The following is a 22,429-nucleotide window of genomic DNA, read 5'->3' as shown; positions in this document are numbered from 1 at the left end:
GCACCAGCCAAGAACTGACTGTTGGATCGCTGGCATGGGGGGGTCTGGGGGCTCCCCCTTCCCCCACCCGAGGAGGAAGGGGGGGTTGCACAGACGGCAGTGCGGTGACGTGATGACATCATGCTAGTTTGCTAATTTTCATTTGGGGAGTTCTGTTCACTAGTTCGGCTTTCAGTAGCAATAGTTTCACCAGAATAGGGGTTTGTTTTGGGCACCTACGTTTCTGGGTGTCAGACCCAGTCGATGGCAAACATAGAATGTTCCCAACCACATGGGAGTTTCTATTTGCTATTGCTCCTCGCGCCTCTTTGAGGAGGTCAGGTTCTGGCTCATGGTCCCCAGTAGGAAAGAACTCCATGCACATTGACTGATGACAGAAAGTTATACATATCCATTCAGCCTGGATAGCTCCGGGGAGCTGACAGTGCTCCCTCCCCCCCAGAAAACAAAGATAGAATACACATTATTACTCAAATATGAAGAAAAAACATTAAACTTCATTTTATCTTTGTAAAAGTCAAGAAATATTTCTTTACTTATTAAAAATGTTTTTCTCCACTGACAGCTTCTTATGTTCTTGCTTGGTCTATAACAAGCATCTAACTTTCATGCAAGATCAATAAAATAATATGCCTTTAGATCTTTACATTTCATGGTGTAGTGTATTTCTCAAACAAAATATAACAATTATCTCTGTAGGACATCCTACTGACATGATAGCAAAATATTTTCTTAATGAAGCTCAATTTCAAAATTGTTTATTAGATTAAAGGTAAGTTAAAGTACTACTATGTCCCTCATTATCCTTCAACATTTTCTTAATCATCTCCCACACTCAAAGTGTTTAGCCTATCACCTGAATGTGTCATCTTGTGTCGCTTCATACTTCCAAGACAAATGAATCTCTTCCCACACTCTGGACACTCATGAGGTTTATCACCTGAATGTACTAACATGTGCTGTATTATAGCTCCACGTTCTCTACATTTTCTGCCACACTCGGCACATTCAAAAGGTCTTTCATCTGCATGGACCATCTTGTGCCTCTTCATGTTTGCAAGAAGACTGAATCTCCTCCCACACTCTGGACACTCGTGAGGTTTGTCACCTGAATGCACTAACATGTGCCGTATTATAGCTCCACGATCTCTAAATTTTTTGCCACACTCGGCACATTCAAAAGGTCTTTCATCTGCATGCACCATCCTGTGCCTCTTCATATGTCCAAGCTCACTGAATCTCTTCCCACACTCTGGACACTCGCGAGGTTTTTCACCTGAATGCACTAACATGTGTCTCTTCATGCGTCCCAGTTGACTGAATCTCTTCCCACATTCTGGACACTCGTGAGGTTTATCACCTGAGTGTACTAACACATGTGTCCTCAGGCATCCCAGTTGACTGAATCTCTTCCCACATTCTGGACACTCGTAAGGTTTGTCACCTGAATGTACTAACATGTGTGTCTTTACGTGTCCAAGCTCCCTGAAGCTCTTCCCACACTCTGGACACTCATGAGGTTTGTCACCTGAATGCACCAACATGTGAGTCTTCATGTGTCCAAGTTGGCTGAATCTCTTCTCACAATATGGACACTCATGAGGTTTATCACCTGAATGCACTAGCATGTGTGTCTTCATATTTCCAAGATGACTGAATACCTTCCCACACTCTAGACAGTGGTGAGTTTTCATCTTCTTTATGATAGATGCAGTTTGTGTGAAGGTTTTCTTCTCTGGATAACTGCACGAGTGGTGATGTTGGGAGACACGTCACAGTGGGATGTCAATGTTGACGGTTAGGCAAGGCTTGAGTGTTGTTGCTTAGAATTAGACTTGATGCCAGCACTTGGCGGTCAATAATGGTGCTTTTTCTTGATGATAGGTGCAGTTTGGGTCAAGGTTTCTCTTGAATGCTCACATCTGAACACTTCACCAGCTGGAATTGTTGACATCGGCTGTTTAGTTTAGCTAAATGGAGTTATGTGAGCATCGGCACCCGATGCTCACATAAGCATTCCAATATTTTTTCTGGTTCCATATCCTATTTTTCTTTCTTATTTTTTGCTTATAACTGGTTCTCTTCATTGATCAGTTATATTTTTGCTCATCTTTCCCAATCAGAAAATGTACTTGGAATTGTTTCTTTAAATATAATAGCACAAGATTATTTAATTTTTGAAAGACACATCTCTCCCATGATAAATGCACTTCTGCGCATGTGCAGAACTAGGTTCTGAGCTGGCGGGAGTTTTAATTCTTCATTTCACCCTACGGAGTTTCAAATATTCATTACAGCTATGAGTGCAGTTGTCCTGACAATTGATGACACCTTATATTTTGAGTGAGGAGTTCGAAATGCTTTTTCACCCACAGGGTGAACTGCCTACCCGCTAAAGCTGTAAATGCCAAAACTCTGCTGAAATTTAAAATCCATCTAGAAAAAATCCTCAGGACAAATTGGGGTACCTTAAACAAGCTGACGGCTTGTTTGTAGCCTTCAGGCAAATTAACAATTTCAGACCGAATTATTTGGCTTACATCTTGCACTGATATTTACCTGAGGGCCACTGACAGTATTGGCCTTGACAAGGACAGAAAGTCGGCGTCTTGTCGAAGATCCCGGGCATTTGCCTTGATAATCCTTTCCAGTTGGATTTTGAAATTCAACAAATGCGTACAAGTATTTTCTAGCATCCTTAACTGCGTCTGTGTCTCCTTTTAGACATAACTGTAACATGCTCGCATCTGAAACAAGACAAATACAACAAAATTATTAATGATGACAACAGTCTATTTTATGTGGAGTCCATCTCATGTTGGCCTTCGAATGCATGATAGATCTCATGAGTAATCCAAAGAATATGCCTTAAATGGAGTTGATTATAACCTTGGATTGCATATAAGCAGTCTGTGAGCAATAATACACAAAGAACTTCAAAAAACTTTGTAGATCTGCGGCTTAGTGAAATCTACATTAGTAATTCCATCATCAAACAATCATGCTAGAAGAGCCACACATCTATGGATCATCCAATAAAATTAGCAGACTCCTAGATGTTACTACTGCTTGGCTGACACTCGGCTACAAGTGTCACTGGGAATTTGCATTACCTGCTGATGAAGACCTGACCAAATGCAAACTGTATCAACAAAATTATTCACACACCCTCCATCATTATGTGATGGAGTGCAAATAAATATGTGAATTCAGAGACAACTCTACAACAAATGTTCAAGAAATGTGTAAATATTTCATTCAAAATTATCTACTACCAGAAATGTTTGCCAAATATTCCCAGTTTGCTAACTGTAGGTAGTAAATGTGGGTGACTAACCTTTCCACCACTGCCCACTGGTTGGGGTGGGGGGGGGGGGGGGGAAGGGCAGTATGGAGAATAAAAATTTAAATTATGAGACTATAGCTCTCCACATATGTAAGTTGCTTAACTTTGAGACTGTAAGAGGACAACAATGGGTTCGGTTTCGAACCCATTGTTGAAGTAATATACAATTTTGGGGTTGAGTCCTGAACCCAGTATGTGCCTGTAACCCTTTCCACTACTGACGACGGGATGGGTATAGGGTGCATATTAAATTAACTAAACTAAACTAAAAAGAAGTCAAAATTTACAACTCATTGAAAGTTGCACAACAAGTGGGAGCTGCAGTAATAAAGCCAACCAAATCACAGGACATCAGACGTAACTTTGTTTTTTGGGAAAAGAACTTAGTTATTTAACGACTGTGCTGCACCAAGTTTATTGTGAAATTCCCCCTGTGCGCAAGAAATAAAGTGTTCCCAAATAATTCTTTTTTTCTTTGAAAAATGATAAATTCCCTTCCCTATGTAAAAATAAATACCAAATTCCACTTACTTTGGCTGTGGGGATGTGGACAAGGTGCGCCGTGACATCATCAGGGGCTGGTCGCCCGTGTGTGACTCGCCCAGACACGGTTGTGCGGGTAATTCAAGCACCAGGTGTTACCACAAATATATTTTAAATTATTTGTTCTATGTATTTCCAATACGGTTTTATTTGTCTTTTTTATCGTATATGATGCATATTTGTGTCCTTTACAATATGTATACAGTAGAATGTTCATAATGTTCCATAGAACTGCGATACATGTGTCAGTATTGTGTCCACAATAAATGTTTATTGCCGCAATATTACTTGTTAAAAATTCACTAAAATTACAATATGTACAGTTTCACACACCATTTACACAGTAACACTGTATTACACACTCAGTACTTCAGAAGTGAGTAATAATCAACAAAGTAGTCCATGGTACGCAGCACGACTTTGCTCTCATTGCACCAGGTACAATGGATTTTCGCTTCCTGTTTCTTCCTTCTGTGTGCTTGCAAATAATGCACTCACGTACACCCTTGGCATTAGTACCTGTAGGTGGTATGTAGCCAAGCTTGTAAAACATAAGGTAGTCTTGAAAAGATTACAGGAAAAGATCAATTTGTAAGGTAGTCGTGAAAAGATTGCTTTGTAAGGTCCCACATAGGAAAAGATTCAGCCAGCCTCAAAGAGTGTCCGTCAGTCTGGAAGAAATTCAGCCAGCCTCAAATAGTGTGTGTCAGTCAAGAAGAGATTCAGCGATTCTTGAAAATATCTATGGAAAACACCACCATGAAAGTCGCTAACACTGTTCATCTATGCTACTTGTATCAGATGCATCATCACTGAACACAGAAAACGATTCATCTATGTATCATCTAAATAAATTGGAGATAGCATAGTTGGGCCAGGGTGGTGCTCAGAGCTACAATTGGATATGTTCACTGTATCGTCCTCATAGGTGCTGTATCACTTGCATCCAACCTTTGTGTTAGGTCCTTATTGCGCCTAGCTTCACCAATATTATGACTCTTATGTTCTTCACACAATAAGGTTTGAATTTCACCGACAGCGCGCGATCTTTCAATACCACGTCGGACAGCTGTTTGGGAGCCAGAAGCACGTGCACCACCCATGGTTGCTCACTTAGTACTAACCCAGCCAGCAGCCCTAGGGCATTCTGGGAATTTTTTCCAAGATGGGTGCCTCTCACTGGAGGTCCTATGAGTCCATTATGTACAAAACCAACCTCGCACACATTTAGAATGGGTACGAAAAAATCAGAGTTTTCTCGGTTGGCGCAGTTTCCCACCGACCAAGAATACTCAATTGGCGCAGTTAAGTGGTTAAGGTCCTCATTTTTACCGTACCTGAGTACTTGGAATTTATCACTGTTAAACATATTTTCTGTTGCCCAATCGAAAACTTTTATTAATATCTGCTTGAAGTTTTTCAATGTCTTCAGCTAAGGTAATTTTCATAATGAATTTGGTGTCATCTGCAAAGGATGATACGAAGCTATGACTTGTATTTTTGTCTATATTTGATATGAGACTAAGGAAAAGCAGTGGCGCAAGGACTGTACCCTGAGGTACAGAGCTTTTAACTGCGTTTGTACTCGATTTCATATGATTGACTGTTACTCGTCGAGTCCTGTTTGACAGAAAACTGAGAATCCAGCATCCTACTTTACCGGTTATTCCTATTGATCTCATTTTGTGTGCTAGCACTTCATGGTCACATTTATCAAAAGCCTTTGCGAAGTCCGTGTATAACACATCAGTATTCTGTTTTTCTTCTAGTGCCTCAGTGACTTTGTCGTAGTGATCAAGTAGCTGTGAGAGTCACGATCTTCCCGCTCGAAATCCATGTTGGCCTGGGTTGTGAAGGTCATTGGTCTCCACGAAATTGGTCACCTGACTCCTAATCACTCTCTCAAATACTTTTATTATGTGGGACATTAGTGCAACTGATCTATAATTCTTTGCTAATGCTTTGCTCCCTCCCTTGTGTAGAGGGGCTATGTCTGCTACTTTAAGTGCATCTGGTATCCCCCCCCCCCCCCCGTGTCCCAGCTCTTCCTCCACACTATACTGAGTGCCTGTGCTACTGGCACCTTGCATGTCTTTATAAATATTGAATTCCATGAATCTGGACCCGGAGCTGAGTACATGGGCATGTTTTCAATTTCTCTTTCAAAATCTAGTACGCTCGTGTTGATATCAGTTATATTTACAGGGGTTTGGATATCACACATTAAGATGTTGTCTGGCTCTTCCACTTTCATGTTGTTTACTGGAGTGCTAAACATGTCCTCATACTGCTTTTTTAGGATTTCACTAATTTCTTTGTCATCCTCCGTGTATGAACCTTCACTCGTACGAACAGGTCTAATACTGGCAGTTTTTGCTTTTGATTTTGCATATATGAAGAAGTATTTTGGATTTTTCTTTATTTCCTGAATTGCTATTGCTTTCTGTTCTAACTGCCTTTCTTCAGTTTGATGTGAGTGTTTCAATTTCTGCTCAATTTCTTCAATCTCCCTATTTAAATTATTCCTTCTTTGACAGGAAAGTCGTGTCTGCTTAACTCTTAAACTGCGCATGGCGTATATATACGCCCTGAGTAACATGTCCCATGGTGCGTATGGCGTATATATACGCCATAGGGTGCCAGGCCTGATTCAAATGGCCCGCGGCTACACGGGGTTCACAGTAGCTTCCTCAGGGCTCTTGTAAACAGATGCCATTTTAAAAAAAAATCGTGGGCAATATTCTCAGGTGTGAGAGGCACAGTACTGTTGGAGCAACCAAGGCCGGCGCACGCAGCATGAGCGAACAGCATTGATGTTCAGCTTGTGACCACAGCATCGCCGAAAAATGTCAAAATAAATATATAATTGTTATTATTTAGCGATGACAATATTACAGATGACCAATGACTGTGATATAAATAACCAGGGTTGTGATAATAGCAGGATTGTTGTAATAATTAGCGCTGTGTGAGGAGTGAAGCTGAGAGACGGAGGGAGACAGCATCGTTTACTGACTGTGTGGCCACCTGTTATTGTTTGCGTTCACCATACCAGGTCAGTGGTTCTCTATGGTGAACACAAATGTAGATACTTATATATAATGTGTGTATTAGTGTAATAACAGCAAAAGGATTATGCTGGGAGGAGCCATATGGGTGACGGAGGTGACGTCGTCTGCACGATTTCTCTAGCTGTTTAGAGGGTGGCCACTATGCTCTTTGGGCGCTCTACAAGCTTAGGTGTACAGTTACGGTGCATAAAACATGTAGATATTTATATATAATATGTGTATATAGGGTAATAACACTGCAAAAGGTATTGTTGGGGGAGAAAGTTTAGTGCGTGTGACCTTGAAAGAGTGAGGGAGCCGCCAGCCGCCATCTGTGTATAGCGACGACTCTTAGTGCCTGAACTATATCAGCTTAGCTGTACAGTTGTGAACAAAATATACACATACTTATATATAACGTCTGTATATAGTGTAATAACACCACAACTGGTATTGTTGGGGGAGAAAGTTTAGTGCGTGTGTTGAGGGAGTGGCAGCGAGTGGCTGGCTGGTGTGTGGCGGTAACTCCTCGTTCTTTTCGACTCTCAATACCAACTTAGTGGTTCGTTATGGTGACCAAAACATGCCAATACTTATATATAACCTGTGTATAGAGTGTAATAGCAGCAAAACTATTTGTTTATTGTTTTATAAACATAATAATTGAATCACTAATATGCACATCATACTTTTGAGTATAGCGATTATTAACCACTTTTATTATATAAATATATTACAATACACACTATTGAATAATATTACTGCAAAAAAACTAAGAAAAAATCAATCGGAGACATTGAAACAATTAGGTAATAATATCTTTGTGGCAACTCCCATCTGTCAACGCGGGTGACGCTGACCGGGTCTGACGACCGCTCTGTCAACGCCCACTTTTTGCCAGACTTCCTCGGTCAATTGCGCCCAAAATATGTCACCTACGATTTATTTTTTATTTTTTCCGTGCTCAGGGGACACAAATTAACATGTTTAGAAGACGAAAAAAAAATTTTGAATTTTTTTTTTTCTTGCGCACAGGGGTGTAAATGTCCATATGACCCCTGAGCAGTGTAAGGGTTAAGCATTTCCGTTATGTTTTCCTTCTTTTATTGTGTCGTCTGCATTATCTTTCTACGTTGGACCTTTTCCTGGCTTTTCTCAAAGGAACATGTTTCAGACAGACTTGATACCATTCTGAAATCAGTTTTTCAATTCCTTCTGTAGGACTTGTATTACTTGGAACAGTTTTCCATGGAATGTTTGTAAGTTCCCTGTTTATTTTCTCCCAGTCTATCCTTTTATTATTAAAATTGAATTTACTGAATAACCCCTCTTGCTTGATCAACGTTTTAGGTCTATTCTGAGTATTGATGGTAGTTTGCACTTCAATGAGCTTGTGATCTGAGTATGTGGTATCTGATATTGTAATGTCCCTGATTATGCCTTCATTGTTTGTAAAGACCAGATCTAGAATATTTTCATTTCTTGTTGGCTCTGATATCTGCTGGTTGAGTGAAAACTTGTCACAGAATCTATTGTTCATCCAACAATTGTTCATCCAACTGGGTGAGTAAATCCGGCCTGAAAAGTGTGCGAACTAGCGGGAGATTCGTTGATTCGGGGTACGTTGAATCGAGGTTGTACTGTAATTTGATGTAAATCCAATATTTGAGAGAAATTTATGTTACTGGATTTGGCTTAAACGCCAGCCTACTGCAGGGTGTTTAGACTTAGTTTGCGTTCATACAATAGGCACCCAGTGCCGTTAGCTTTGTCTGCGAGTGATGTGTTTGTCTGCCAGTGGAAGAATAATTGTGGAATTTTCCATTTTTTTACTACAGCTGTATTATTATAATACAACAAGATGTCTCAAGGGCTTGGTAATCGTGCTGTAGCTACAACGAGGAAGAGGAGTTTTTTATCCACTGTGCAGAAATTACACATCATAGAGAAACATGAACGTGGCTACTCTGTTACTAGGCTGGCCACAGAATTTAATGCCGGGAAAAGTAGGGTGTGTGATATCGAGACAGAAAGATGATATAAGGAAATTCCTTGCTTTTCCTTGGATAAATTTGCACAAAAGTTGAACATTCCAGATTTTCGAGCAGATGAAGGATGGTTGCAAAGGTTTAAGAATAGGCATAATATTAAGAACAGGAAAGTTTGTGGAGAATCGTTAAGTGCAGATACGGATTCTGTCGAGCGATTTAAGCGTAAATTAAATGATTACATAATAACAAATGATCTAAGGCATTTTCAGGTATACAATGCCGATGAAACAAGCTTTAATTGGAAATGCTTACAGAACAACACTTTGGCATCCAAGCTAGATGAGTGTGTTCCTGGCCGTAAGGTAAACAAGGAAAAAGTTTCTGCCATGCAGAGTGCGAATGCAGATGAAAGTCATAGAACAAAGTCTGCCATTGTGGGGAAGTTAAAAATCCACGTGCTTTGAAAAATTTAATGAACAAGCTACCTGTGGTCTATTACAACTCTAAAACAGCTTGGTTTACTGGCGATATTTTTGTAGACTGGTTCAAAAATCATTTTTGCAAACAAGTAAGAGATTTTCAGATAAACAAGTGTGGAGTGAGGCAGAATGATGTCAAGGCATTACTCTTGGTTGACAATGCCCCAGCTCATGTAGGGCTCGACACATTAGCATCACGTGATGGACGCATCAAATGTATGGGCTTACCTCCAAAGACCACCTCTCTGATCCAGCCAATGGATATGGGTGTTGTATATGCAATGAAAGAGCTCTACAAACGAGCAATGAAAAAAAGAAATCATGGTGTTGTTTGAGTCAGATGAAGACAACAGACAAGGAACCAATTTGCGAGGTCAAGCAACACTGAAACGTTACAAAAAATATTCAATTAAGGAAGCCATTTACAACTGGGCTAAAATTTAGGAAGAAGTTAAAGAGTCAACATTAAGAAATTCTTGGAAAAAACTCCTGTTGCTTGATCATGCTGATGAAGTGACTGAGGAAGAAATGGATTTTGAAGGATTTTCAAATGAAATTTATCAAGAACTGTGTGCTGCTTGTGAGGAGTTGACGAGTTGACAATGTGGAGGAGTGGTTAGATATTGATGCAGTTGATCCACCTATTGGTCATTTAACAGAGGATGAGATTATACAAAATGTTACAGGCACTGTTGACGACGACGGAGAAGATGACGAGGATGAGCATGATAGCCGGTTACAATCTGCTACGTGTGCTGACACATTGTTCCATGTTGAAAAACTCCTTGATATTGTTTCACAAACTGACAATCCAGAGCTACCAGGCTTTTATCAACACCTAAGGATGATGAAAGATATTTGTCTCAAAGATATGACAAAATGAAGGAAACAAACAAAAATGAGTCAATATTTTTCACGAACTAGTAGCAGAAAATCAACCAGCACAGCCGTACCCAGCACCAGCACAGCCATACCCAGCACCAGCACAGCCATACCCAGCACCAGCACAGCCGTACCCAGCACCAGCACAGCCGTACCCAGCACCAGTATAACAGCAGCCTGCATCAGCTCAGAAGAAGCTCAAGACAACACAGCAGCAGCAAGCACCAGCAAAGCTGATGCAAATATGTAAAAACATCGTGTGTGGAGTGATCAGTTTAACCCTTAAAGTGCGCATCACGTCATATGACGTGTTGGAAGTTGTTCCAGTCAACTGCGCATCACGTCATATGACGTGTTGGAGTACTAAGCAAGATTTAAACGGCCCGCGGATACACGGGGTTCACCACATCTTCATCAGGGCTCTTGTAAACAGACGCCATTTAAAAAAAAAATCGTGGGCCATACTCCCGGGTGTTATTGGCCTCAGTATTGAGTGAGCTACCAAGCCTGACGTACGCAGCATGAGCTAACAGCACTGCTACACCGTGCAGACGACAGTGTTGTTTACTGTTACCACGATGGTCTTTGGGCACCATACCAGTTTACTTGTACAAGTATGGTGAATAAAACAGGTAGATATTTTTATATAATGTGTGTATATAGCGTAATAACACCACAAACAATATTGTTGGGGGAGAAATATTAGTGCGTCTGGCCTTGAGGGCGGCAGCCATCAGCCGACTGTGTGAGTAGCTACATCTTTGTGCCTTTACTCACCATACAAGCTTAGGTGTACAGTTATGGTGAACAAAACATGTAAATACTTATATATAATGTCTGTATATAAAAGCAAAAACAGTATGGTGGGTGGAGAATGGTGGCAAGTCAGGTGAGGTGAGGGAGGGAGGGAGTGGCAGCCAGTGGCGGGCTGCCACTGGCTGCCACTCAGCATACCAACTTAGTGGCTCGTTATGGTGAACACGAATGTAGATACTTATATATAGCGTCTGTATATAGTGAATAAAAGCAAAAAGAGTGTAGTGGGAGGAGAATGTGGGTGAGTCAGGTGACTTGAGGGAGGGAGGAAGCAGCAACCAGTGCGGGCTGCCACTGGCACTGCCACTCAGCATGCCAACTTAGTGGTTCGTTATGGTGAACACGAATGTAGATACTTATATATAACGTCTGTATATAGTGAATAAAAGCAAAAACAGTATTGTGGGAGGAAAATGTGGGTGAGTCAGATGACTTGAGGGAGGGCGTGAGTGGCTGGCTGGTACACGGCGGTCACTCCTCGTTACTTTTTGACTCATAATAGCAACTTAGTGGTTCGTTATGGTGAACAAAACATGCAGATACTTATATATAACCTGTGTATATAGTGTAATAACCGACAAAGTATGTGTTCACTGATTGATGAACATAATTGAATCAACAATATGCACACCATATTTTTGAGTACAGCGATGATTCACTCATTTTATTATATAAATATATCAAACTACACACTATTGAATAATATTACAGCAAAAAAACTATGAAAAATCAATCAGAGACATTGAAATAATTAGGTAATTATCTCTTTGTGGCAACTCCGGCCTGACAGCTGGCGAGCAACAGACCGCCTGGGACGCACGCTGAGTCAGCGCCTATTTTTTGCCAGACTTCCCCGCCCTCTAGCGGGCAATATATGCCACTTACGATTTTTTTATTATTTTTCCTGTGATCAGTGAACACAAATTAACAGGTTAGGAAGAAAAAATAATATATATTTTTTTTAAATTACAAGCGCCTGTGGGGAAGAAAGGATATTATACCCCTCGCATGTTAAGGGTTAACCCTTTAACTGTGCGACCTATAAATATGACATCCCCCCAGTGCGCAGGAAATGAAACCTTGGGAAAAAATTCTTTTTTCTTCTGAAAGTGTCAAAAAACCAGCGTTGAATGTAATGAAACGCCATTTTCTGGGTGAGTCCCGGAGGCTCCCCGGAGCTATCCCAGGCTGATATGCTAATGTCAGACTTTGGCATCAGTCATGTGTATGGAGTTCTTAGGCCTACCGGGGACCACGGCCAGAACCAGGCCCCCTCAGAGAGGCAAGGGGAGCAATGGCCTATAGAAGCCCCCGTGTGGTTGGAAGCATTCTATGTCTGCCATCGACCGGAACAGGCACCCAGAAAGGTAAGCGCCTCAAAACAAACCCCTATTCTGGTTAAAATTGCTACCAAAAACCGAACTAGTGGATAGAACTCCCCAACCGAAAAAAAGCAAACTAGTGTGACGTCACACACCGCCGCGCCGCTGTCTGCGCAGCTCCCCCCTCCCCGGGAGGGGGAAGGGGGAGCCCCAGACCCCCGGCGCTTCCCACACCTCAGTTCTTGAGGCTGGATGTCAAAAACGCGAAAAAACGCCGACCGGAGGGAGGGAGGGATGTCGGGGAGCCTCCGGGACTCACCCAGAAAATGGCATTTCATTACATTCAACGCTGGTTTTCTGGGGGGAGCCCCGTCGGCTCCCCGGAGCTAACTACCCACAGACAGAAAAAAGAGGGACGTACCCGGGAGGCGGTCGTCGCTCACTCCTCAACTCAAAGCCGAGACAACTGGCTGCAACCGCCGACCCAAAGCAACACAGGCCCGACAAGGCCAAGGGACATTCACAAGGTAACGAACAGCCAGGATCCTGTTCGACCGCCAAAATCCCCGCGCCGAATATCAGACCAAGACATATTCCCAAAGACGGCAGCAAGAGCCCCGAACTTACGAACGTCATGGGCACGGGGATAGACCGCAGGCTGGCTGGACTTAATAACCCTGCGGACGACCTGAGAGACCCGAACCCGCGAACAGGGAAGAAGGGAAACTGGATCAACCCACAGCGCGTCCCCGGACACAGAAGCTGTGGCGCGCAAATAACGGCGAAGCGCCGCAACCGGACACAAAACATGATGCACCCCCGGCCTGACCAACCAAGCATCAACCACCCATGGACCCCTCCGGAACGCAGCAGTCTCATTCTTCGCCAGAAAAGAAGGAGACGGCTGCAAACGAACAAAACAATCACCACGACCAAAAGAGCAGAAACCCCTGCGCCGGAGGAGAGCATGAAGCTCCCCTACCCGACCCCCAGAGGCCAAAGCCAACAAGAAAAGTGCCTTGGAAAAACAATCCTGGACCGAAGGGGCCACAACGAAACGAGGAGATGAAGGAAAGCGAGCACTCTGTCCAAAGACCAGGACGGCTCAGGCGACGCATGAGCAGGCAGGAGGTGAAACAAAAAGAAAAACAAAACCCTGCAAGAGGACAGCGAACCCCAAGGAACAGAGCCGGCCGCGATGTCGGGAAATACAAGCTGAGCAGCACCCTGCGCCCCTACCAGTGCAAACTGCCTCTTACCTGCCGGTAACAAGGGAGAACAGAACACCCAAGAGCCCAACAGGCGGCCGAAAAACCGAAAGGTAAAACGGACCAGCAGAGGCAGACCCCGAGGAGCCTGTGGAAGGTGGCCCCAAGCCCCAAGGGCAGTACTTACAGGGTACCTAGGGAAGGCAGCCCTAGGCGCATGCAGCCCGAGTATTGAAGATAACTCCTGGCTCTCGCACCCACAAAACTAACACCACACGCAAAGCACAGTGCAGTAGCGACACTGGAGCCAGAGCACAAGACCATCGCCTATAGCATCAGCCTCAAGAACTGAGGTGTGGGTAGCCGGCGCGGGGGTCTGGGGCTCCCCCTTCCCCCTCCCGGGGAGGGGGAAGCTGCGCAGACAGCGGCGCGGAGGTGTGTGACGTCACACTAGTTTGCTTGTTTTCGGTTGGGGAGTTCTATCCACTAGTTCGGTTTTTGGTAGCAATTTTAACCAGAATAGGGGTTTGTTTTGAGGCGCTTACCTTTCTGGGTGCCTGTTCCGGTCGATGGCAGACATAGAATGCTTCCAACCACACGGGGGCTTCTATAGGCCATTGCTCCCCTTGCCTCTCTGAGGGGGCCCGGTTCTGGCCGTGGTCCCCGGTAGGCCTAAGAACTCCATACACATGACTGATGCCAAAGTCTGACATTAGCATATCAGCCTGGGATAGCTCCGGGGAGCCGACGGGGCTCCCCCCAGAAACCCGTCTGTATATGGGTATAGCAACGGAAGTTCGAAATTGTACTTACTTTGGCTGCTATGGGGTCCGAAAGGTGGGGCGTGACGTCATCATTCCCCGTGCGCCAGAGCAGTATGCTCTCGGGGCCGGTGGGGCGCCCGGGGCGGGGCGCGCGAGTTGCCGCGAATATATTTTTGTTCATTTTTTGCGCACAGTTCCAAATACATTTTATTTGTTTTTACGTGCTAATCCTATGTATAATGAACACGTACACTATATTATGGCAGTAAAACATCCGTACTGTCCAAGGACACTGTTACGTGCATGACACTTGTGTACACATATCTTGCACATATTTACCATGTATCATGCTAATTTATGTATATATACAATCTATTTACAGACTATACACTGTCACACACTATATACATTCACCATCAACACATTCAGAACACCGAGAGTGTGAGCAGCCACACCCAGCCAGCCCTCCCTCACTCCTCCAACATTGCCCCTCCTATCATACAGTTATTCACACCAATGTTTCATGTTCATTTATGTATATTTACAACATATGTACACACTATACACTGTCAAACACTATATACATTCACCATCAACACATTCAGAACACCGCGAGTGTGAGCAGCCACACCCAGCCAGCCCTCCCTCACTCCTCCAACATTGCCCCTCCTATCATACAGTTATTCACACCAATGTTTCATGTTCATTTATGTATATTTACAACATATGTACACACTATACACTGCCACACACTATGTACATTTACCATCAACACATTCAGAACATCGCGAGTTTGAGCAGCCACACCCACACAAGCCCTCCCTCACTCCAACATCTTATTCACCAACTTAGCTCCTCCCACCATACTGTCATTGTTTTTATTACACTATTTACATATGTTATATATACTTATCTATATGTTTTATTTACTAGAAATATGCAAGTAAGCCGGTATTGTGTCCAAACAGCACAGTGGCCATCATACGCATTTGACGTATTAGAGGACGAGTGCTGTGTTGAACCTGTTGTTCAACAGGTTGTTCAACGAGGTGGCAAAGAAAGTAACGAGGAGCATTGAAGCGCAGGTCCCTCAAACTGCTCGAAACGAAAATGGAGAATCGAAGCGAATTTTGGTTGTGGGAGATTCCCAGGTGAGGTATTTAGATAGAACATTTTGTGCCAGAGATAGGGGGAACAGATTAAGGGTTTGCTATCCGGGAGCTGGAATTGGTGATATTGTTGGAAACAAGAATGATATTATGAGAGGAAATGGGAACAAACCCATTATTTGTATTAGTACAGGGGGTAATGATGTTGGACGAGTTAGGAGTGAGGAACTAATACAGAGATTCAGGACAGCCATTGAATTAGTTAGGAGCAAGGGAGGAATCCCGATCATACAGTGCTTCCTCAGACTAACGAACCCCGCTCTATCGAATTCCCGGAAGAGCCGAACAAATTGAATTCGGTACCAAATGTTCAGTGGAACATACAAATGTTCGATTAAGTGAGGAATGTTCGTACAAGCGGTCACCGAGGCCGAGCGTCAGAGCTGGCTGTCATCAACTATGATTCGCCAGAGTGTAAACAGTTATGTAGTGTTTTATTATCCCTACCCATTGTTTCTAGGGAGAAATGGTGATAAAATGGTGTCAGGGGGCATTGGTGAGAGAGTTGTTGTCAGGAGGCAACACGTGCTCCCCCGCCCCCACCCTCCTTCCTCCACCTGACCACAGAGACCACTCACTCTCCTCTCGTCGTCAGATGCCAAGAGTCAATTTAATGATAATTATCGCATTATCTACACTGAAAATAGCCTTTTTATTAGAAAAATGTCATATTGGAGCAATAATAATGGTGAAAATTGTAATATATACAGTACATATTTTAAACAGTTTGAACACATTTCCTTTTCACAGAATTTTTAATTCAATTGGGGTGTAGATAACAGCTGGCATTGTGTGGCCGGCCAGTCGCTCCCTGAGCCATTGGAGGGGTGGGGGGTGGGAGGGGGGGGGTTGTTTCCTGGATCCCTCCCTCCCTCCCTCCCTCTAACAACCTACGTACTGTACTAATACCTATTTAGAATAAATTTTGAGGAGGCCAATAAAACAAGCACAGGTCGTGTGAACGTTAGGCCTTGGTGAGGTGGCTGGCATCATTTGTGGTGGTGTCAGGGGAGGCAGGCGGTGTCAGGGGAGGCAGGTGGTGTCAGGGGAGGCAGGTGGTGTCAAGGGAGGCAGGTGGTGTCAGGGGAGGCAGGCGGTGGAAAGAGGCAGGCGGTGTCAGGGGAGGCAGGCGGTGTCAGGGGAGGCAGGTGGTGTCAGGGGAGGCAGGCGGTGTCAGGGGAGGCAGGCGGTGTCAGGGGAGGCAGGCGGTGTCAGGGGAGGCAGGTGGTGTCAGGGGAGGCAGGCGGTGTCAGGGGAGGCAGGTGGTGTCAGGGGAGGCAGGTGGGGTCAGGGGAGGCAAGGTGGGGTCAGGGGAGGCAGGCGGTGTCAGGGGAGGCAGGTGGTGTCAGGGGAGGCAGGCGGTGTCAGGGGAGGCAGGCGGTGTCAGGGGAGGCAGGTGGTGTCAGGGGATTCAGGTGGGGTCAGGGGAGGCAGGTGGTGGAAAGAGGCAGGCGGTGTCAGGGGAGGCAGGCGGTGTCAGGGGAGGCAGGTGGTGTCAGGGGAGGCAGGCGGTGTCAGGGGAGGCAGGCGGTGTCAGGGGAGGCAGGCGGTGTCAGGGGAGGCAGGTGGTGTCAGGGGAGGCAGGTGGTGTCAGAGGAGGCAGGTGGGGTCAGGGGAGGCAGGTGGTGTCAGGGGAGGCAGGTGGTGTCAGGGGAGGCAGGCGGTGTCATGGGAGGCAGGCGGTGTCATGGGAGGCAGGTGGGGTCAGGGGAGGCAGGTGGTGTCAGGGGAGGCAGGCGGTGTCAGGGGAGGCAGGTGGTGTCAGGGGAGGCAGGTGGTGTCAGGGGAGGCAGGCGGTGTCAGGGGAGGCAGGCGGTGTCAGGGGAGGCAGGTGGTGTCAGGGGAGGCAGGTGGTGTCAGGGGAGGCAGGTGGGGTCAGGGTAGGCAGGTGGGGTCAGGGGAGGCAGGTGGGGTCAGGGGAGGCAGGTGGTGTCAGAGGAGGCAGGCGGTGTCATGGGAGGCAGGCGGTGTCATGGGAGGCAGGTGGGGTCAGGGGAGGCAGGTGGTGTCAGGGGAGGCAGGTGGTGTCAGGGGAGGCAGGTGGGGTCAAAGGAGGCAGGTGGGGTCAGGGGAGGCAGGTGGTGGAAAGAGGCAGGTGGTGTCAGGGGAGGCAGGTGGGGTCAGGGGAGGCAGGCGGTGTCAGGGGAGGCAGGTGGGGTCAGGGGAGGCAGGTGGTGGAAAGAGGCAGGTGGTGTCAGGGGAGGCAGGTGGTGTCAGGGGAGGCAGGCGGTGTCAGGGGAGGCAGGCGGTGTCAGGGGAGGCAGGTGGTGTCAGGGGAGGCAGGTGGGGTCAGGGGAGGCAGGTGGGGTCAGGGGAGGCAGGTGGGGTCAGGGGAGGCAGGTGGGGTCAGGGGAGGCAGGTGGGGTCAGGGTAGGCAGGTGGGGTCAGGGGAGGCAGGTGGGGTCAGGGGAGGCAGGTGGGGTCAGGGTAGGCAGGTGGGGTCAGGGGAGGCAGGTGGGGTCAGGGGAGGCAGGTGGGGTCAGGGGAGGCAGGTGGGGTCAGGGGAGGCAGGCGGTGTCAGGGGAGGCAGGTGGTGGAAAGAGGCAGGTGGGGTCAGTGATGGAAGGTGTTGTCAGGGGAGGTGGAAGTGGAGAGAGAAGGGTGGTGACCACGCATGGCTGCCAAACCTCTCATTCATACTCTATTATAAATCTCAATCTTAGCTGTAAAATATTTATGCCAAAATATGTTAATTTTCGTGTATTACTATACATTATTAATCATTAACATGTTTTATTGTTTCCTGAAGAAAACAATAGCTGACTTGGCATTGTGGTGTGTATGGCCGGGTACCTGGGGGGTGGGGGGGGGGGGTCTAGGAGGTGTGAGAGGAGACCTGTCAACCCATCATTTTTTTTGTCGGGCGAGTTGAGACGCTTCCAAGCCTGCTGCTTCAATACACGGTGTGGGTGGTGTGGTATGGTTTGGGTGGTGTGGTATGGTTTGGGTGGTGTGGTGTGGTTTGGGTGGTGTGGTGTGGTTTGGGTGTGGGTGGGTTGGTGTGGGTGGTGTGGTTGGGTGTGGGGGGATGATGTAGGTGGTGTGGGGTGTGTGGGGGATGATGTGGGTGGTGGTGTGGGGTGTGTGGGTGGTGGTGTGGGGAGTGTGGGTGGTGGGGGCGAATGGTGTTAGTGGTGTTGGGGATGGTGTGGGGGATGGTGTGGGTGGTGTGGGTGGTGTGGGGGATGGTGTGGATGGTGTGGGGGATGGTGTGGATGGTGTGGGGGATGATGTGGGTGGTGGTGTGGGGTGTGTGGGGGATGGTGTGGGTGGTGGTGTGGGGTGTGTGGGTGGTGGTGTGGGGAGTGTGGGTGGTGGGGGCGAATGGTGTTAGTGGTGTGGGGGATGGTGTGGGTGGTGTGGGGGATGGTGTGGGTGGTGTGGAGGATGGTGTGGGTGGTGTGGGGGATGGTGTGGGTGGTGAGGGGGATGGTGTGGGTGGTGTGGGGGATGGTGTGGGTGGTGTGGGGGATGGTGTGGGTGGTGTGGGGGATGGTGTGGGTAGTGTGGGGGATGGTATGGGTGGTGTGGGGGATGGTATGGGTGGTGTGGGGAATGGTGTGGGTGGTGTGGGGGATGGTGTGGGTGGTGTGGGGGATGGTGTGGGTGGTGTGGGGGATGGTGTGGGTGGTGTGGGGGATGGTGTGGGTGGTGTGGGGGATGGTGTGGGTGGTGTGGGTGGTGTGGGGGATGGTGTGGGTGGTGTGGGGGATGGTGTGGGTGGTGTGGGGGATGGTGTGGGTGGTGTGGGGGATGGTGTGGGCGGTGTGGGGGATGGTGTGGGCGGTGTGGGGGATGGTATGGGTGGTGTGGGGGATGGTGTGGGTGGTGTGGAGGATGGTGTGGGGATGGTGTGGGTGGTGTGGGGGATGGTGTGGGTGGTGTGGAGGATGGTGTGGGTGGTGTGGGGGATGGTATGGGTGGTGTGGGGGATGGTATGGGTGGTGTGGGGATGGTATGGGTGGTGTGGAGGATGGTGTGGGTGGTGTGGAGGATGGTGTGGGTGGTGTGGAGGATGGTGTGGGTGGTGTGGAGGATGGTGTGGGTGGTGTGGAGGATGGTGTGGAGGATGGTGTGGGTGGTGTGGAGGATGGTGTGGATGGTGTGGAGGATGGTGTGAGTGGGGTGGGGGATGGTGATTCTCGCATCTCAGATTATTATTGACACCAAAAGAGCATGAAAGATATTATAATGAAGCACCACACAACAAAGAAACAAACTAATGTGTCCTGGCATATGTTTAAAAAAAAAAAAATAAGAAGGTTGTTGGGGCCGGACGGATGGAACGAATTCCGCACTGGAACGAATCGGCTTCGCCTCATATAGTTCGTTCAAGTGAGGACACACTGTATGTGGCATTCTTCCAAGAAAGGGAGTGGGAAATGAATGGATGTCGAGGGCACTTGGTATCAGTTGCCGGCTGGAAAGATATTGCAAATCAAATGCAATATCTTTCATAGACAACTGGGAACACTTCTACGGAAGAAATGAAATGTATGCTCGTGATGGGGTGCATCTATCGAGAACTGGGGTTGTTGCTGTTGCGAACTCGTTGGAAGAAGTGGTTAGAGGTGTTTGTTTGGGTTTAAACTGTTAGTAGATAGAAGTATGGGAATTGATTTGGAGGAAGGAGGTAATAAAAGTATGTGTTGGTGGGAGAAAGGAATTGGCAAAATGATCAGGGAAAGAGAAGGGCCTCAAAATAACAATTCACTTAGGGTATATTACACTAACAGTAGAAGTCTAAGAAATAAAATTAACGAATTAAATGCTCTTGTCTGCACAGAAAAAATAGATATTATTGCACTTACCGAAACGTGGATGAATGTAGAAAATAGAGAACTATTAGCCGAATATCAAATAAATGGATTTAAACTATTTCACACAGATAGATATATTAGACGAGGAGGGGGAGTACCCATATATGTTAGGGACAATTTGAAATGTAGTCTCAAAGAGGGAATCAAAACTGAGCCACACACACAAACTATTTGTATAGAATTATACGAAAAAGCAAATAATATTATAATAGGAGTTACATATAGGCCACCAAATTTAGACAGAATGGAAGCAAAGCATCTATGGGATGAAATATCTAGGGCATCTAGATCTAACAGTATTTACGTCATGGGTGACTTTAATTTTAGTGGAATAAACTGGTTGAACAAAACAGGGAATAGTGAAGCAGAAGATTTTCTAGAATTAATTGACGATTGCTTTCTTACGCAACATATTAAGGAACCAACACGGGAAAATAATATTTTAGATTTAGTGTTAACTAACAGGGAAACACAAATTAATGACATCGAAATAGGGAGTGAGGTAGGGAACAGTGATCACAAAGAAATCAGATTTAGCATAGAATGGAATAGACCTGTAGGAGAAAATTCTGTTAAAGTGCCAGTTTTTCGAAAAGCTGATTTTAATAGCCTAAAAAATTTTTGGGGTCAAATTGATTGGAAAGTCTTGGGTATGGGGTGTGGGCCGGTCTTGGAGTGAGACATGAACCCAGCGATAGGTGACGTAAATGGGGATTTCGATGTGGATTCAATATATAACTTATTTAAGAATATTCTAAACAAAGCACAGGAACGTACTATACCATACAAATTGAATAGATCGAATACTAATGACCCAAAGTGGATAACAAAGAATTTGAAGAACCTTATAGGTAAAAAGAGAGCTTGGTACAAAAGGATTAAAAATGGGGAGGTCACTTTAGAACAGGAATTCGTACAACTGGTTAGAAATGTTAAAAAAGAGATAAGGAAAGCAAAAAGAAACTATGAAGTTCGCATAGCAGGGCAAGCAAAGACAAATCCTAAAGGGTTTTTTCAGTTATATCGTACTAAGACTAGGGAAAGGATAGGTCCATTAAAAACTGAGACAGGTCAAATAACAGATAGTGATGAAGAGATGAGTAGTATTTTTAATAAATATTTTGTATCTGTATTTACTAAAGAGGAACTTAACAATATGCCTTCAGCCGAACAAGTCTATGTGGGTGGGGACGAGGACAGGTTGACGAGTTTAGCAGTTACCAGGGAGGATGTTCTTAAACAAATAGTAAAACTCAAACCAAACAAATCCCCAGGGCCGGATGAAGTGTTTGCCAGGGTGCTTAAAGAATGCAAAGAGGAGCTTTGTGACCCACTGTCAACCATATTTAATAAATCAATAGAGTCAGGCAGAGTGCCAGAGTTTTGGAAAGTTGCTAATGTGATACCAGTTTTTAAGAAAGGAGATAGATCACTTGCATCTAACTATCGACCAATTAGCCTAACGTCTATTGTGGAAAAGTTACTCGAATCTATAATAGCAAATAAAATTCGTCTTCATCTTGAAAAACATAAATTAATAATTGAGTCGCAACATGGTTTTATAAATGGCCGTTCACGTTTAACAAATTTGTTATCTTTTTATTCTAGCATTGTTGAGGCAGTTGATAGTGGTAAGGATTGTGATGTTGTGTACCTTGACTTTAGCAAAGCTTTTGATACAGTGCCACATGAAAGACTGATTAAAAAGATAGAGTCTCATGGTATTGGGGGTGCTATATTAAGCTGGATTAGGGCATGGCTATACCAAAGGAAACAGAGAGTTAGTATAAATGGAGTCAAGTCAGAGTGGGAAAATGTTGTAAGTGGGGTGCCTCAGGGCTCTGTCCTGGGACCTCTGTTGTTTATAATATATATAAATGATTTAGATTCAGGTTTGAGTAGCAACATCTGCAAATTTGCCGATGATACGAAAATCGATAAGGAAATTAATTCGGAGGAGGACTCACTATCACTTCAAGTTGATCTAGATAGGGTTTTGAAATGGGCGAAGGATTGGCAGATGCAGTTTAATGCTGATA

General features: G+C 45.5%; 1 protein-coding gene across 8 annotated transcripts in view; it reads right to left on the bottom strand.

Moving 5' to 3' along the window:
• The window catches only part of LOC138371995 (zinc finger protein 271-like), a 213,731-nt gene that overhangs the window by 103,656 nt on the left and 87,646 nt on the right, over window positions 1-22,429 (bottom strand). For all 8 annotated transcript variants that reach the window (XR_011230611.1, XM_069337025.1, XM_069337024.1 and 5 more), the window contains one exon: window positions 2,560-2,747. The gene's annotated coding sequence lies outside the window, so the exon portion shown is untranslated. The remainder of the gene's footprint in view (window positions 1-2,559; window positions 2,748-22,429) is intronic.

The sequence above is a fragment of the Procambarus clarkii genome, chromosome 37, assembly GCF_040958095.1.
Source record: "Procambarus clarkii isolate CNS0578487 chromosome 37, FALCON_Pclarkii_2.0, whole genome shotgun sequence".
In the NCBI taxonomy this organism is placed as follows: Eukaryota; Metazoa; Arthropoda; class Malacostraca; order Decapoda; family Cambaridae; genus Procambarus; species Procambarus clarkii.
Note: the sequence above shows the minus strand (reverse complement) of the source record. Positions and strands in the feature narration are given on the sequence as shown.